Consider the following 17,575-nt stretch of genomic DNA (forward strand, 5'->3'; position numbering starts at 1 on the left):
AGTTAAATAAAAGAGCACATCTACAGCTTGTCTCATTAAATGCCTGCAGGTGGAGAACTGAGAGGTTTTAGGAAACAATTCAGAGACAGCAATGTGCTCCCACCCTGTGCTTGAACAGAGTAGCTTATCTCTCATTATAGGGGTCACTTTTAAACTAGAAATAGTAACATTTGAACAGCTAGGTTTTAAAACACTTGGCAGAGACATACTTAATGATTTAACTAAATTTAAGATATGCATAGAAATGCCAAGAATAAGTTTTACGTGGCACAAAAAGACATCAATGTTTCCATCTGTGTACATTTTCAGTAATTCACATCCATTTAGCAGCTTTAAATGGTTTAGTTTACCAGCTTACCACTAGGAGCTTCTCATTTTATCCAGTTTCATGAGCACATAAAACAAACCACCTTGTTTAGAGCTACTTGCTTAACATTAAAGGCATGGTAACTCAACACAGGTCAGTAGCCCATAAATGCCATATTGCTAGAGGCCAAGACAGAAGACAATGCAAGAATTTGTGCAAGCAAACGAGCTGCATAGAAACAATCCAAAAGATGTGACAGATCAATGTGTGCCGCATGGTAAGTGTCTTCTTTGAAACTTCAAGACCCTGAACGCCACGGTCAACCTCTCATTCCACACTATGATTTTGAATCCACCCTGTGCAGATCTGTTAGCAGCTTTACTCGGCCCAAAATGGCAGGATTCCTAAAATTATGACATGCTTTTAAAAATGTAGCTGTAACCTGAATAGAATATCCAAGCTGCAAGATATTAAATTTTGATTAGATATTTCCACACAAGTCAAGCTGTGGCATGTGGGGAGAAGACATTTCAGCACATTTCATTTATTTAAATGTTATCAGCTTCATAAGAAACAGAATATCAAGCCGACTTCTGATGACATACAATGCTTTATGAGATGTTTCTTGGTGAAACTTAAGGATTATAGATAGATGGGTGGATATGATAGTCCTATAGATAATAAAACGAGGGTCTAACAATATAAACTTTCACTGCAACAGTGCTTTTGCTGAGCATTCTGGGCGTAGTCTGAGGCACTAGTAGACATGAAAAGGAACTCGTTCTTTCTTGCTGCACCAAACTGCTGCTCACACTCTACTTTCAAGCACTGCTGGGTCGTCTACTTTATTGTCCCCCCGAAACAATAAAGTTCTCTTTTCTTTTTTTATTGTCTTTTTGGGACAATGTCACCGAACGCGTTAAGGAAACAACTGATTAATCTAAGAAATCTAACATGTGTCCATGTCACATATTGTTGAGTAAGCACAACTAGCAGGTGTTTGAGAATGACAAAAAGGGAAGATGTTTATTGAAAAACAAATGTATTTCACTTTAACTGTAATGGAATTCTTACAGTTTCAAGAAACACAATAAACACTGAAGAGTCCTTACACAGAGACCATTAATATAGTAAGAATATGTTGTCTTGAGAGCATACATGTTTATCTTAAAACCGGGCGAGGATGTTTGATGTCAGGTCAATGCAGTCCCACACTGCAGCACAGAGTAATAGAAACCCTGGGGTCAGGAGAAGAGTGCTGCAACTATTGATTGTTCTGTGTTGTCTTGTTCCTCATCTCTTAAACAGTATCAAACATTTGGAAAAGAGCTGTACTGAGAGAAGGTCTAACAGGAGAGGCGATGCTGTTCCAGTTAGTGGGGGTACCATGGCTACCTAGCAGTACAACAACAGGGGAGCTCCATGGTGTTCAGCCAATAGTGCTTCCTCTCCCAGGAAACGGGGAACACAATGCACTCCTGAACACCACTGAGTGCATAGTCCATGGCTTCTCCTCATGCCCTGAAACAGGCTTTACATGGCAAACAGCATACTACACCAAAACATTTAGATGATTACATATCATCTACATGTCAAACCCTGTAATTTGAAAATATCAAATGACGAGGAACATGAGATGGGGCAAAGTGCTATGTAGCTGAACATAATCCTGCTTCTGAATCACAATTTGTTCAAACTAGACTGATTTGCTCCATTAGGGACACATCATTTTAACAGCAGCTTTGTTAAATGTATCACCTTTTACCTTTACAGATGTTTTACTTTCCAAAATTAAACCAATTTTTTTATAAGTCTGTCCAGTGGATCAAGGTGACAAAAAAAAACAGGAATTATACTAATGAAATGTCAATTACTAAAGCATGCTTAGCAATTGTTAACAGCCTAGGAGGCTATAGCAGCATAATCCTAAATATGAGTGTAGTTTACTGCAAAAAGAAAAAGTATCCTAAAGGTTAAATAAATAAATAAAAAAATTTAAAAAGCCTGGCATGAGCTTAAGCAGATGGTTTGACAGTGATACACATATGCAGTTATTTCCCACAGGGCAGAGGAGGTTCTGTCTGTGCTTGGCAGTCTGGAATCACAGCTCTTGTCTTGTCTGCCTCTAGTCAATATTTAGTAAAAACATGTAGTGTTGTTAAGCCAAAGTGCTGCTTCTTTTTCATATCTTCTTTTTCTACTGCATCAAAAGATGGGAAGGCTAAAATGCACAGTGAGTAAGTGATTAAGGGACAGATGATTGACAATAATTTTGATAATTAATTTATCACAAGCACAAAAGCCAAACAAGAGCTGCTCCCACCTTGTCAAATGTGAGGATTCAATGCTTTTCCCAGTTTTATATCAATGTTAAATCACAGAGTTTTAGGCTAATGGCTGGAAAAATAAGAAATTAAAAGATGTCCTCAATGGGAATTCACATTTTTTGAGGCGTTCCTAATATTCTGACCCTCTCATGTATGTTAATGGGCAGGACAAAAATATACAAACACCTCTGAATATAATGTAGTCCAGTACAACACAACCTTTAACTATGACCTCAATAATGAACATATAATTGAATGTATACATTTATGACAATCTCACCAAAAACTGAAACATTTTGAGCTTCATAAACACAAATGTTAATACAGAAATGTTGCATTGAAGTGCATACAGATGTACAGGTGGTCATAACGTTATGCCTGATAAGGGTATATGCCAAATTAGGGAACTTAAAGTGTTACCAATTCTTTTAGCATCATCCTTTGCAAGCTGTCCTGTACTCATTGCTAATAAAATGACAGGGTAAACACATGGAGACCCACACTTCCCATGACATAAAGCGTAACATTCCTCACTGCCAATCAAAAGTTCAGATTCTAAATACAGCCACTATGTGACCCCTAGAGGCCTCTGAGATTCCATAGCTCCAGTTACACATACGGAGCGTGGCACGCCAACTTCCACAGGCTTTTGCCTGACTCCTGCTGCTATACTAGCCTGAATAATGCACGTACAGTATGCAACCAAGCCCACCACATAACACAAACAAACCACACCAAACGCTTTCAATTTTGCAAGAGGCATAAGTAATAAATATGGGAAAATTTTAATCATAAGACAGAGGGGCCAACAGTAAGCTGCATTGTATAACACACAAGGTGGACAGAATAATCTTCCACAGGACTTCAGACCTGGTAAATATTTTCCAAAATAAACTTTAAAAACTGTTTTTAGGCTTGCTTAGGTGTAATCTGAGCAATCTAAAAATCATTTTTATTGATTTCTTTGTTTCTTTTGCCATTTGTAGTTACACAGCACTTTGTTTGCACTTGTATGAACTGCTATTATACCACTGAATGAGCATAGGCTATGGATGAACAACAGACTTAACATCAGTGCTCATTATTATTGACAGTGTGTATTATTTGCTGTAATGGCACAATACTTGAATCATACAAGCAGCCTGCCTGGTTACTTAAACTAACTGTTCTTTAAAGAGCCAACAGACTTGACTATAAAGTAGCCACCACTAGGCTACACTAGGGTGTGTACTTCTTAACATAACGTTATCCGAGTCAAACCAGAAGGCGCAATAAATTTAAAACCATTGTTGCAAAAGACAGATATGGCTCAGATAACGAGAGGTTTATTTAAACCGTACATAAGAATGTTTATTAAACAAAAAGGCAAAATAACTAAACAAAGAATTTAAGGAGCGCTGCAAAAACACGACGCGCAGGAGCTCAGCGGTTTTTACGTGAGTGAAGACTCAAGGATTACTAACCAGCTCCGAACGACTAAACAGCCGTTAGTGCGGATGTGGGAGCTTTATTTTACCAGCAAAAAGTGGCCGGTGTCAGTTAGCATAGCCACTACGGTAGCCTAGCAGCCTAGCTTGTCTGTGCCCGACAGGCTCGCATGAGACAGTCAGAGAAGGCTTTCAGCACTGGGCTCAATGGATAGCAGTGCTCGGCGAGCGGTTTAAATAACGTTAGCGGAGTAGCCGACCTGAGATTTTAGCTAACAGGAATAGCTCAATTCAACAAATAAACGCCGCGGAAGCCTGTTGTGGGTTTATTTAACTAGTTCCCCCCGCCAACTACCTAAAGCACAATGATGAATGAAAAGCCGGACCTCGCCTAAGCTAATGTTAGCAACACAACGGGTCAGTGAGTGCAGCAAGTGCAAGGCTACAGAACCAGACTGCTAGCACAAAAAAAAAAATCACCCACTTCACAAACCACAGCATCCAACTAACTAACTACGCACCTTTAACCGTTGGAGAAGAAACCTCTTGCAGGTCCACAAACTGTACAGCGCCTGGTTTCACTTAGTATTCCCAAAAACGGTGCCCTCCTGTTCAGTTAACCCACAGTGAACAGTGAAAATCGTCTCAATCCGGACGCTCTCCTCAACCCTGTGGTGCTGAAGCTGAGGTTTCACGCTTCTGGTGTCTCGGAAATGCCTCCTCCTCCTACGGTTCCCTGCGAAATAATGACCCCTCCCTGCGCTCCAACCACAGCAACACAGTAGGCAAGTGCAGATGATGGTGCGCTATGAACGGGAAGCCTTGCAATATAGTGGGCTGAGTGGTAGATTCAAGGGTTGTCAAATCAGGAGAGTCGCCGTCATTGACGCATGCGTGATTCCTTCTGTAGGGATGTGTCCCCATGATGCGACCTACCAGTGTACACATCGTAGGGAGGAGTTTTGGGCTGTGCCAGTCCGCTCCAGTTGTGGTACATTAATAGGCTGTTAATTGATAAAATGATTGGACATTTAGAAACAGTTATCAGAAAGAGTCCGTGTAAATATTATAGACAAAGACATCACTATTGTATATGCATTTCCTGATTATATAACAATCTGAACATTAATGGCCAGGAGGACAGAATAAAGCTTCTAGCTATCAAATAATGCCAATGTAATGGGTGCAAAAATACTGTAATAGAGTTTTGTGTGATAAAAGTGCAGTTTGTTTTTGTAGGTCTAATGTTGAAGAGTTTTACAAGTACAAACATGCTAACATAATTTTAATTGAAATAAGAATCTAATCAAACAAAAAATAGGGAAAGGTTTTGTCTCCTAATGCAGTATGTAAAACCATATTGATAAGGATTAAAAATATTTCTACAAGTATAAATGTGAGGTGCAGTTTATAACTTAAGAAATAAGTTGATTAAAACAAAGTTTTGAAATATTTTTTCTTCTGCATAGTCAGTGTTATGACCTCGACCTATAGGGGAAATCTGGCCTTAAAATGTGTGGCTACCCGTTCTTCCCACTCCCAAGGACAGCCAGTACAGAATGAATCAAAGTTTAATAGTTTTATATGTAGCCATCCAGCATGTATTTAGGTCAACAGCCAGCACTTGCTTCCTACCAGATTCTCATCTTAAGTCCCATCAGTGATTATCCAGCACTTCATCATATAGCTGCCTGGTTACTTACTTGGACAGTGTTTGGAGCTTGCCTTTGCATGCTCCTTCTCTGAACTGTTTACCTCATGGTGGTAACCAATTGTTCTTCTCCCCTGAGTGTGTTTCTGGATTATTGTATTGCCTGCACTACACTTGTTATATTGCTTGTTGGTTACCTGCTGTGATACTTAGTTTCCATTGAGAGCTGTATCTTAGTCATCACCTGAGTTCCGTAAACAGTCTTTATGGGACTGCCTCTGATATTCTGGTGATACTTCTCCTCTGCCTGATTTTCATCTTGGGCCTGTTTCCATTAAAGACTCAAACTCATGCTGGCTGTGCTCTATCTTTGATTTCCATTTGAGTCCCTTGCGCTGTTCATTGCATATGTAGCTACAGCTTTTATTAGCACCTAGCACAACCAACATTGTATAACTCCAGTAAAAAGCACAGTCCCACACCACATTTTAATGTAAAAAGGTTCATCCACTCTTAAATGTTCCACTACTCCTCTGGGTCACAGTGGCAGGAGGCAGTGCGTGGTAGGCAGGATTATCCTTTGAACAGCTATATGTACGCCTTCCCTGCTCTGCCTGGGGGATCCTGATGCTTAATGGAATATGCAGTTCATTTTGCATGTTCTTGGTATGCTCCTTAGTTATCTCCCAGTTGGTTATGCCCAGAATCCAAAGGATACTGTGAGGAAGCACCCTAATCAGATGCTTACATAAGCTCAGCCTTTTCCATGTAATGGAAAAGAGAGGTTGTCCAACTCTGAGGCCTTCCAGTTATCTGGCGCTCTTCACCCTGTCCCTGAGGGTAAGCCTAGATGCACCATAAAGGAAACTCCCAGTGCTCATGATCATAGGTTATGCTGAGAATCCATAGATAACATGTATAATTGTGAGCTTTACCTTCAGACTCAGCTTCATCTCAGCCTTGATAGTCCAGTACACTGTCTGTATACCCACAGAGGGGTCATCAGTCTGCCTGTCAACCTCCTGTTCCATCTTAACTACACTTGTGACAAGATCCACAGATACCTGAACACAGTTCTCCCAGCCTCATGATAGCCATTAATCCTTTGAAAAATTTGATCTCAGAAGCTTGGTGAATAGGTCCTAAGATGATACTTATAGCTAGAAACCTTTACTGTCACCGGTGTGCACCAGAAGACAGGCCATCGATACAAGGATAAAGAAATAAAACATAGGTCATGACAGTTAACTGTCATGTGAAAAAAGTTTAAGCATACAGTTAACCTACTTTAATTTAACTGTAATGCATCCAGTTCTGGTCATTTAGTTTAGTATAATGAGTAATCATGTTTTACATGATTATCACTCCTATTCTAATTCCCTAATCAATGCATTACACATAGAAGTATACACCTATATAGAGGCACATACATTTGGCAGTAAACCTTATTATATATATCATATTAATTACTCATTCGTCATCATATCAACCTAAAAAACAGGCTTGGAAGGGAGACACACCAAGTTATTTTCAAGCTTAGTCTATTGAAACTGAAGACAATTACTGAGTCTGAAATGAGCAGGTAATCACTGAAAGCCTCAGAGAAGTTATGTCTCCCAATGAAATTGGATTGCAGAGAACTCCAGCCAAAATAATAGGTCAGTACAACACTGCTAAATTAGATGGACCTTCAATGCTATGCAGCTGTGGCAGAATAACTCTTGCTGAAAACGAGCAGTCTTTTAGGAAATTGCTCACATTAGCAATATTAAAACACTATCTCCATGTCCTACCCTTCTCAGTAAAAGCAAAAGGTAAATCAGAACAGTCTAAAAGTGATTATCATTGGTCGTACGGGCAAATAATTTCTTCGCCAGTGAACATATTTATAGCCAGTTGTGTGCACCGTTTTTAGCACCAACATTTTTCTTATATTCTGTGTCTCTGTTTTTGTCTTGGGTGAAGAAACGAGGAAGAACAGCAGTCCATTGTCTCCCATCTGTTTGTGTTTTTAGCGCATGGCAGCAGTACAGCACAACATGTTAGCAGGCTATTTCTCATTTGTCAGACAGACGACCATGACTATGGGATTATTGTAGAGTTGTCTCATAGTGTATCACAGCCTTTCACTATCTGGTTCACTGGCTTGAGCCATCTGGAGGAGAACTACACCGGGACTAAATTTATCTTTGTGTTTGAAGACTGTCAATTACTTTATTATATTTAGATCAAGGCAGGCAGCAATAAAGCATTACAACATCATGAGCTCCATTTTTTGTTGTAAAGCTGCAATGCTTCTTACTGAGATTTCCTCTGAGATTTTAGCACAATGCTGTTCATCCAGGCCATGTGTACAAGGGTATGTGTGTGTGTGTGTGTGTGCTTATGAATGCACACATGCCCAAATATAAATAAGTGCAGTCCATAGACTGCTTACGCAAAACCCCATCTGTTTAGAACACATATTCACATTCCATCAGAGTGTCCAGCTGGGCCCCCCTCCACCCAGAGGCCGGGCACTCCAGGCACTGCAATCAAAAAATGTCCCTGCACTGGCTTCTACCGCTCTCTTAACATAATGAGGCCATTACTACACCCAACCTGCTGTACTTTGGGGCTGAATAATAAAATTTTGCAGTCTCTTGGCTCACGAAACCCTAGATTTTAGTCTGTGAGTAAATGGGAAGAGAATGTGGATGAGAACAGGAAAGAAAGGTTGGAGCTACTGCTTCTGAAAACTGTCCTTCAGTTTGAGGGCAAGTCAAATTTCAGGCAAACTGCAACAAGTAAATGTCTTCATAAAGTGCTTTCCAGACCAGTCATATATGCCACAGCTCTTCTCAAAATGCATGTCCATATAAAGGTGACTATATTCAAATTGAACCCTTGCTCATTTTCTGTATCCTTAAGGTAGTTTATTATCAGTGAATAAGGATGAAGATGTGCCTTAAGACTGAGACAAGTTTTCTTCTATTGATTTTAATCCTGGGAGAGCCTTGTCTTCACTGCCACTAACTTGTTCAGGCACATCTTTTCATCCACTGAGATTCTTTATAATCGCTGCAGCAATCACCTTTCATTTCTTCTGACTCTATTCGCTTCATCCCGCATCGTTATCATTATGCTCACATCGACACAAATGTATCACTTGCTCTGGGATATTACTGAAACAGTTCATCCTCCATGTAAATAGAGTTTACAGGGAAAAACATCCTGTTAAATGTTACAATCAGATATAAAATCTAAAAGGGTCTCTGCACAGAGTTACACCTGATTGCCTTTCACTGCAGAGCACAAGAGAGAATGATTACATTTAAATGAGCACTTCACTTTACGTGGTCATTGTAGTGGGGGTATGCTCGTAATTACCTCAGCACTTTCAACCAAGGACACTAAAAATAGGAGTGCTTTTGGAATTCTTTTGGAGGTAAATAGCTTATTGAAAATGACAGTGTCTTAGCTTGTTGCCTAGGGCTGGGCAACATTCCAAAATTTTCACTACTGGTACTAATACTGATACCTTGACTTTGACATCGCTGTGAGCGATACTAGCAATACTTTTTACAATACCAATTTTATAAAATCAATTTGGTACAGATCATTGGTTTTATTTTCAGTTTAGTTTTAGTTTTAATTTCAGTTCCTTGGCACTTTTGTGCACTCAAAGCAGTTTCATAGCATGAAAAGTAAACCTATTTACCACAACCTTAAGTTCTGTTAACATTAACATAAATAAATAAAAATGTACAAAACCATTTTTGATAATCAACATTTTTGGATACTCAGTGGTAATAACGGTAAGTTGATCGATGCTATAAAAGTATTCAATACCCAGTACTATTATTGCCTTGTTAACTTGAGGGTAAGCCTGTGCTGGTTTGGACACTTCCTCATGCGTTGGTTGGCCAAACTTATCTTATTTTCCCTTCGATACATGATAAGAAAAACTACTCCAAAATAATGTGCTGTTTTTTTGTCCTATTAGCTTCTGATTTAAAGAATGTACATCATTAAATACATGAGATGAAATTAATCATTAGAAAACTGTCAGACATGATACACTGTATTATTTGTAGGATTTAATGGCTGTATTTTATCCTTTGGAGAGTGTGTGAAGTAATTTCACAGTGAATGTTCTGAGATCTATGGTTGAGGAGTGAGTGGAATCTTTACTGTAAGAACATGCAGATACTTTCCTACTATGCACATATTCCTGTTTGGCTGCTGATTATGATGCTATTAGAAAGCAACATGCAATACATTTCTCCTCTCTTGTGTTACAGCTGGAAAATATCCATCTATTACAAATGGTCATCATGCTCATAGACAAGATGGTATCCTTTTTTTTTAAAAATGACTGAATTTACTGCCTGCCTCTACTAATCTAATAAAAGGCTTGAAGGTAAAGTTCCTGCTCCAGTTGAAAAGCAGTTATGTTTGTGAAATGTACTGTGGATTATTGTGCACTCGGAGAAGAGGTGCCATATTTGTGATCATTATCATTGCCCTTTCTGCATCACCCAGCAGCTTGCTTTGTTACCATGCAAGGTTGTTAGGAGTGTGCTGACTAGATACGCTTCTGTGGCTTCCCAGAGATACACACGTTACAATAAGAAACATCATCTGCTTTTTATTTTGTTTGCCTGTGTGTGTTTGTGAATTTGAGGCGTCCGTGTCAAACACAAACATTAGAGAAGTTATCACATTTATTAGGATGTACACAAGATTATATTCTGACTTTTAAGGTAGAATGCTTTTCAGAAAATAACTGTAGAGACAGAAGGTTTACGCTAAATGCTTTTCATGAAATGAGCAAGCTTTGACTTTTTAATCTGAAAACCTGCAGCATACAGTGTGTTTAAGCAGGTCTTATCTTCGTGCCAAATAGGCTGAAGGGAAATCAGTCAAAGGCACCACAGCAGTGGCTCATTCATAAATTCGATACTACTCAAGAGCCTTCACTTCAAGAAGACTTCCCAGCTCTTTTTGTATTTCAGTGTCCAGCTGCAGTAACCTCTTCTGGAAAGAGTTAAATGTTAAAAATGTTACAGTAAAGCAATGCAGCACTAATATTTCAATACCTATTTAAAATCATGTAAATAAGAAGTTGAATAAAGAATTCTTTATTAAAACTAATTTTAAAGTAACCTTTTGGTTGCAATATTACATAAAGGTGAGAAATGGCCACTGTTTTGTTCATCAGTCTATAGCAATTGCATTTATTCTGTATCACAATTACTGCCTGTGCTCACTGAACTGGAGCCTTTGCCTCGGGTACCACTGTCATACAAAAACAATGATAATGGTCAACGAATTCTCATTAACGCCTGTGTGATTAAGGTGTTTACTGTACCTTGGTGTTCATAGTTTGCCTAACCTTTAAGTCCCCTCTGTCTTCCAGGTTGAACATTCTCAGCAACAGTTGCACACTTGAAGGAGAGATTTAGAGAACATCAACGTGAGAAACATAATTGCACTGAAAGCTGGAAAATGAAGACTAACCATTGTCTTCAGTGTAAGTCATCACTATCTCATGATCACATCACATAAACATCCACAGCTGTTATACTGAATGATTTGCATTTTGTCATTGCTCCAGCTCCTTGAAGAGCTGCATGATGAAGTCATACTGGAGCTTTCCCCGACAAAACATCTCTCTGAATAACTGAGAAACTACAGCTTCCACTGAAGAAGATGAGCTGCACTTTGTGCTTGAAAATGTTACAACCTTTCATGAGAAAAGCAAGAACAACCGTAGAGCAAACTACCTCGGTTCCTCACAGCTGTCAATTAACTAGAGAAGATTGCAGCGCATGGTCATGGGCAGAAACAAGGAAAAAGGGACAGCAACAGACAAAGAGGCATCAATTATTCATATTTTCTCTGTATGGGTTTGGAATTGGCAACTGTATTTTATAACTAGAAACAAGTCATTGTAAGTTTTGGCTTTTTACCACAACAGTTTTTACTTCTCAGACACAATTTCCTTTAACAGTATTTTGAGTAAATGTAACAACATGGTCTAGGGGGAATTTTGTAATTACTTCTATGGCTTTTGTCCAGGAAGTGCAGCTAAATTTCCTTGCAGAAGCCCTAAAATAGGCAGAGAGGCAAAACTGTCTCTGGCTCAATCCACAACAGTACACAAGCATTCGTCCAGTTCATTTACTTTAGGAAATCAAAGGGTACAAATGTTCCTTCCCTAAGTATCGACTTTGTACATACAGACTGTAAATATTCCACATACCCCATCCATACATATAATTAATACTGATAGGTACTAGATAGTATTGATTTGTATATATTGCAGTTTTTCTGTCACTTTCATACATTTCTCTAATCAGAAATGAAATTCTCAAAAGTACTTGTTTAACCACCACATCATATAAACAATTAGATCAAAATCTATTATACTGGTTCTCTGTTGACTAGTCTGACCTCCCAACACAACTAGTCAGTAGTTCACTGCACGTGTCAGTACATACAAAACGTGTGAACTAGTTGTGTTTAGTATCTGTCAAATATGTTTATATTCAGCTCTATTAGACTTTTTCTTTTTTTGCATGTCCTGAAGTGTTGAATCGCTCTGAGGTAAATCTCAACTTTCACTAATGAAGGGGAATGTGTGAAGCATTAGATCAGCCGCTCCTCTAAACCTTCAACTGCAAGCATATATAGACATGAATGGAAAAACGAGGGACTGAACAGAGTCAACTGCCAGGAACAAGAAGAGAATTAAGGCTTTGGGGGGGGGCAAAACAGATGAAGACAGAGAAGATGCCAAGGACATAAACAAGCTCCCAGTGAAATAAGGGCCACGCCTGTGGACCATATTGTCAATCATGGCTTTACAATGGCTGAAGCTGGCCGAAGGCAGCCGAATGTTGGGAGAGCAATTGTTCTGTCTGGGGGGTGTTTCCTCTGTTTATATTTCCTATGATGCTCTTTTCCCCTTTGTGTTATGCAGTGCTGTAAAACACTTAATTTTCTGTATCGCAATTATAGTAAATGTGAATCCCTTCCAATCTTTTGCAACAAATCTTCCACATACACTAATGTATGCACAAGGACTTCTCATTCTGATGGCACAGACATGTTCATAGACATACAGTAAGTAGTTACTTTTGAGAGAGACAAGGCCCTTTTGCAGGTAATGAATTATGTGGTGCTGTTTGTACAAACTGTTTCAAGAAATGATCTGACTGTTTTGCAAATGTTAAGGACAACTCCAGAAATATACCAAAGCGACGGGGAAAAAACTATAATATTAAACTGTGTTTTGCATTGTGTGTCAGTGTCAGTGTGTTGGCATCATCACTGATGCCACAAATTTGTAGCAGTAATACAAACAGTGTTGTTCCCTGATGAATGTCTGCTTATTTTGCAAGTGGTGTCCAATATACAACCAATATACCTGCAAAGCCCAATGAGAGTGAATGTTATTGTGTTTCTAGCTGTTAAAAACAACAAGAAAAGGTCTGTCACATAGAGATTTCATGTAACACTACACTACACTTTGTGTTAAAATATTCTGCAAATATAACCAAGGGTTGACTGTTAATTTGTCACTCTTTTGGCACATAATTATATTTTGCTAAAAATGCAAGCAGAACATTTTTGTAATACTATTCTTTACACACATACAGTAACAAGAGAACAATTTCACTACAATATAGTGAACTCAGAAACATTAATGGTGCAGCCAGGTGTGCAGCAATAACATGATTCAACAGAGGGTGAAAATCCCCCTGCTGAGAGGATGATTATATTACATAATTGCACTATACTGTTCCTGTACACTGGAGGAGGGCCACGGAGAAGATAATGCAACCCACAATTATTTTTACATTAACTACATGTGAGAAAATAAAATTAAACCATCTCTAGAAAATAATGTGAAATACTGAATCTCCATGATGAAGAGAAAAAAACAAAGAAAAAATAAATCAGTGTGAATGATTCATCTATATCAAGTATTTCAGTTCCAGCTGTTGTCATGAACAAGCTGAAGTATCTTAAACTCAGCAGTTCACTTCCACTGTGGGCTATAGTAAGTATTATATATAATGTGATATAAATATTTATATCAGAAACTTGACGCAGGATTAACAACAGAAAGCACAAGTTTACTTGACTCCAAACTCCTAAATTACAACAATTATAAAAGTAAGATTCGCTATCACTCTGACATTATGTTTGTTCACCTCACTATCATTCGTTAAATTGATAACTCTAATCATGAAGCAGTAAAAGGTCAGTAATCGTAGGTATCAGTCATAACTGGCTCTACTGAGAGAAAGAGAGAGAGAGAGAGAGAGACACAGACAGACAGACAGATAGCCTTTTGCCTCATAAGCACTCACATACTGCAGATAAAAAAACAACTGCCAGTGTTATGACCAATACTCATACTATGTACTGGTAATTAAAGGTTGAAGCCTGCATTTGATGGAATCATAATGAGCAGAAGATACATATTAGATTGTTATATATCCAGTCAGTGAACTGAAACTGAGCCTCAGTCTGGTACCTTTCCAGATCACCTGCACTTCTATAATTGATTAAATGTCAGGCATTTCATGTATCATGCTTGAATTCCTGACGTTTTTGTCGCACTCCCTAATAAAGCCAGAGGCAAATAAAAGCTGAGAACTACGCCAGCGGACAGCCACCCAGATTGGAAGTCACATAGCCTTGAGTGCTGCCTGTTTTATGGTGCGTGTACTGTCACAGGATCTGAAATATACACTGTTACCAAGTCCTCTTCAGAGATTCTCATCCATTTATAAACATATCTCCAGGGAGGTCTCAAAGTGAATGCTTCACCCAAAATCCAGCCTCACTGGTTTATATTGAACTTCCAGACAGTTTAACTGCTAACCAGAGAGCTGCTGTGTTTCCCTTGCAAAGGAATACTGCAGTGCTTTTACTATATGAGAACTATAAATGTCTATAGAGGAAGATGCATTTTATTCATTGACATAGTAAAATGTATTTTAATGAGCACAGGATGGAAGTAAAATTAGAAACCTATCCCTCATTCTTGATGTTCTTATACTTAAAGACTCAGAAACGATAAACAGTACTTCCCCTTGATAAAAGCAGCAGGAACAAGGAAAAGCTTTGTTTTTTTTTTCTTTATATCTGAAATTATTCACACACAGAGATTTCCTACCTTAATCTCTTCCCTTCTCTCTCCAGTCAACAATACAATTCCATAAAAACACAGATTCATCTATAGCAATACTGAATGGCAGAACTCTTATCACTGGCTTGGGAGTGACAGCAAGGACTGAAGGGTGGGAAACAAAACACAACATGATAAATGTGTTTCCTTTTCTCTTGTACAAAAACTGCCAAGAACATCTGTTGTATTATTCCCCTTTATTCCACAGCAAATCTAATGCCAGAGATGAATGTTGGCATTGGCCAATTATACAAAACCCTTGAAAATGTCTGTTGACTGCATTATTTAATGTTCAGTGTCAGTGTTTGAAAACAGCTTCTTTCTAAATATTGCACTATAATACTGAAGATGTACTGTATATGGTACATGAAGATATAGATGATACTTGGTGAGTAGGGAAATGGTTAAAAAAAACATCAGTGGCAGGTCAGTGACAGGAAACCAACTCTGATCTCCTGCACAGAAACTCATATATGTTACATGGCCATCCACCATACCAACCTTCACACCCCATTACTTTCTTTGCTGCATCACTCTGAGCGCTGACCGTTGGCACTCGACATAAAGTATGTACTGCAGATGCATCCAGTATAACTGTGATTCCAAGGTATACCAAGCTGGAAAGAGATGGCTGAGTGCTTCAGCGCCTCCCTGATTGTTTAAATACTGTATATGCAAACAGAGCTTCTCACACTCGTCCCATGGCACCACATGAAAGATAAATGTATGCAGTCTCAGTCTACGCCCGGTTCAGACTGAGCAATTTGTTTGTCTGACAAGATGGTCACTATGTCAGATTACATGATTATAAAGTCATAAATTCTTGGACGAGGGATATGGCAGACTACACGTTGGTACCCAACAGATCGCAGCCTGATATCATTCATGACTTGGAGGTGCCAGGGACCAGGAGAAGAGTGTGTGTGTCATACTGGCTGCTTGCGTTTAGAAAAGCATAAAAAAGGTGGTGGTGTGGTGGAGGGCAACCGTGGACCTGTCTGTGGGGTTGCCAGAAGAACGTAACAGCCTATGTTGTCTCTCCTTCATGGAGGACTTGAAGTAGCAGTTAAAAATAAAGGTTTTAAGCCGGTAGTAGAACCAAAAACTAGCTAGCTAGCCCTGATAGGGTAGCTGCCTCACAAGCATGACTGTGAATGTCACTATGCTGAAGTTAGCTGTAACACTGTGATATTTTATCAATATGGTTCAGTTCAATATGGCAAGAATGCTGGGAACAGAAGAACCATCTGTTGTCCTGTTGGTCGGCATCGCCCTGCTTAAATCCTGTATTGTGAACCCGGCATTAGCTTCTGGAGATCTTTTGCAAAATAACACATACCCAATGTATTTTGTGAAGAAGAAACATGTCATCCAGCGCAGCGCTGTGGCTCACTGGAAAACAGTGAAGCTCGTCTGGATTCACTGACATTACAGTTTGTTTTAGTCCCTGTGTGGCATATGTGGAAAATAACCAAATACAGAAAATCACCAGCATTATGCTTCAAGAAATGCTGTTCATTGTCAGTAGGAAACATATTACAAATGAAAAGTAAAGTTTCAATATATCAAGTCAACAATTGGTGGTTTCAGTTTACTACAACTTTAGTATACTATTTATGAATAAATAAAAAGCATACTTAATCTTATACTTGCTCTCTACTATTTATCCTCTCAAACTCTGACTTGAGAATCCTTGTTTTTTATATTGTTGTGGGGGAGCTGGACAACTGTGTTAACCAAACAATACTGAACTGATTCAAGACTAGCTAAGTTGATTCATTTTTGTAAAAGGGAAAAATGTAGAAATAAATGTTTTTTGACAGCTCTACCACACATATGCATAAATTGTTTGTCTACCTTACTGAAGAATCAACACGAGCTAAAAGAATCATGCGCCGGCAACAGAACTGCTAAACGGGAGATGCAACCAAGTAATGTTTTTGACCTAAATCTGCTACTTATGCAACTCAAATGTTTGTTTAGTCTGACAGAGAGCAGATGAATTAAAGTCAGTTTTGCTACGACAATATTAGTATTACAAATCACTAAATAACTGCTTACTATCACACAGCATTTCTCGCTTGGTGCCTAATACACATTTTTCTTTTTGAGAGAGCAAAAATCATCCTGTTGTGGAACTGGATAACGGATTAACTGAGTGATGTGTACAAAGTCCTTTTGTGGAAAGAGCGGGGTGCTGCTGCTGTTTGCAAGTATAGTATCCCATAAATGTACAAGCAGTTAGCTGGTGTGCACTTTTGCACCTACTGTAGACTCAAAGTTCAAAGTGTTTATTTTGTCATATGCACAGTTAGGAAACATGTTTCCCTGTACAATGAAATTCTTACTTTGCCGTCCACATGAAAGCCACAAAATACAAATGAAATATAAAGTAGTTAAATAAATAACATAAAATCTAAGGCACTTTAAGCAGCGCAGATGCAGCAATATAGTAAAAAAATATATATATATACAAGAATATAACAGAATGTATGCTGCATGGCAGCAGCATGTGCACCAGTCAACAATGATTGTGCAATTATGCATGTGCAAACAGAATGTAAACAGTACATCACGTATTTCCTGGTAATAAACTCCCCAGCAGTTTAGGAGTCTGATGGCAGAGGGAAAGAAAGAGTTTTTCAGTCTTGTGGTCCTACATTTCACACTTCTGTT

At 38.7% G+C, this 17,575-nt stretch overlaps 1 protein-coding gene across 17 annotated transcripts in view; it reads right to left on the reverse strand.

Annotated features, from left to right (window-relative positions):
* The window catches only part of ctnna2 (catenin (cadherin-associated protein), alpha 2), a 387,665-nt gene that overhangs the window by 312,765 nt on the left and 57,325 nt on the right, over positions 1–17,575 (reverse strand). For 7 of the 17 annotated variants that reach the window (XR_002275124.1, XM_020602087.1, XM_020602092.1 and 4 more), the window contains exon 1: positions 4,583–4,967. The exons of 1 other annotated variant lie outside the window; for it this stretch is intronic. The gene's annotated coding sequence lies outside the window, so the exon portion shown is untranslated. Of the gene's footprint in view, positions 1–4,582; positions 4,970–11,065; positions 11,142–17,575 lie in introns of those variants that run through there. 9 more of the 17 variants (XM_020602097.1, XM_020602091.1, XM_020602096.1 and 6 more) reach the window with 4 other exon arrangements.

This window comes from Monopterus albus, unplaced genomic scaffold (genome assembly GCF_001952655.1).
Source record: "Monopterus albus unplaced genomic scaffold, M_albus_1.0 scaffold54.1, whole genome shotgun sequence".
NCBI lineage: Eukaryota > Metazoa > Chordata > Actinopteri > Synbranchiformes > Synbranchidae > Monopterus > Monopterus albus.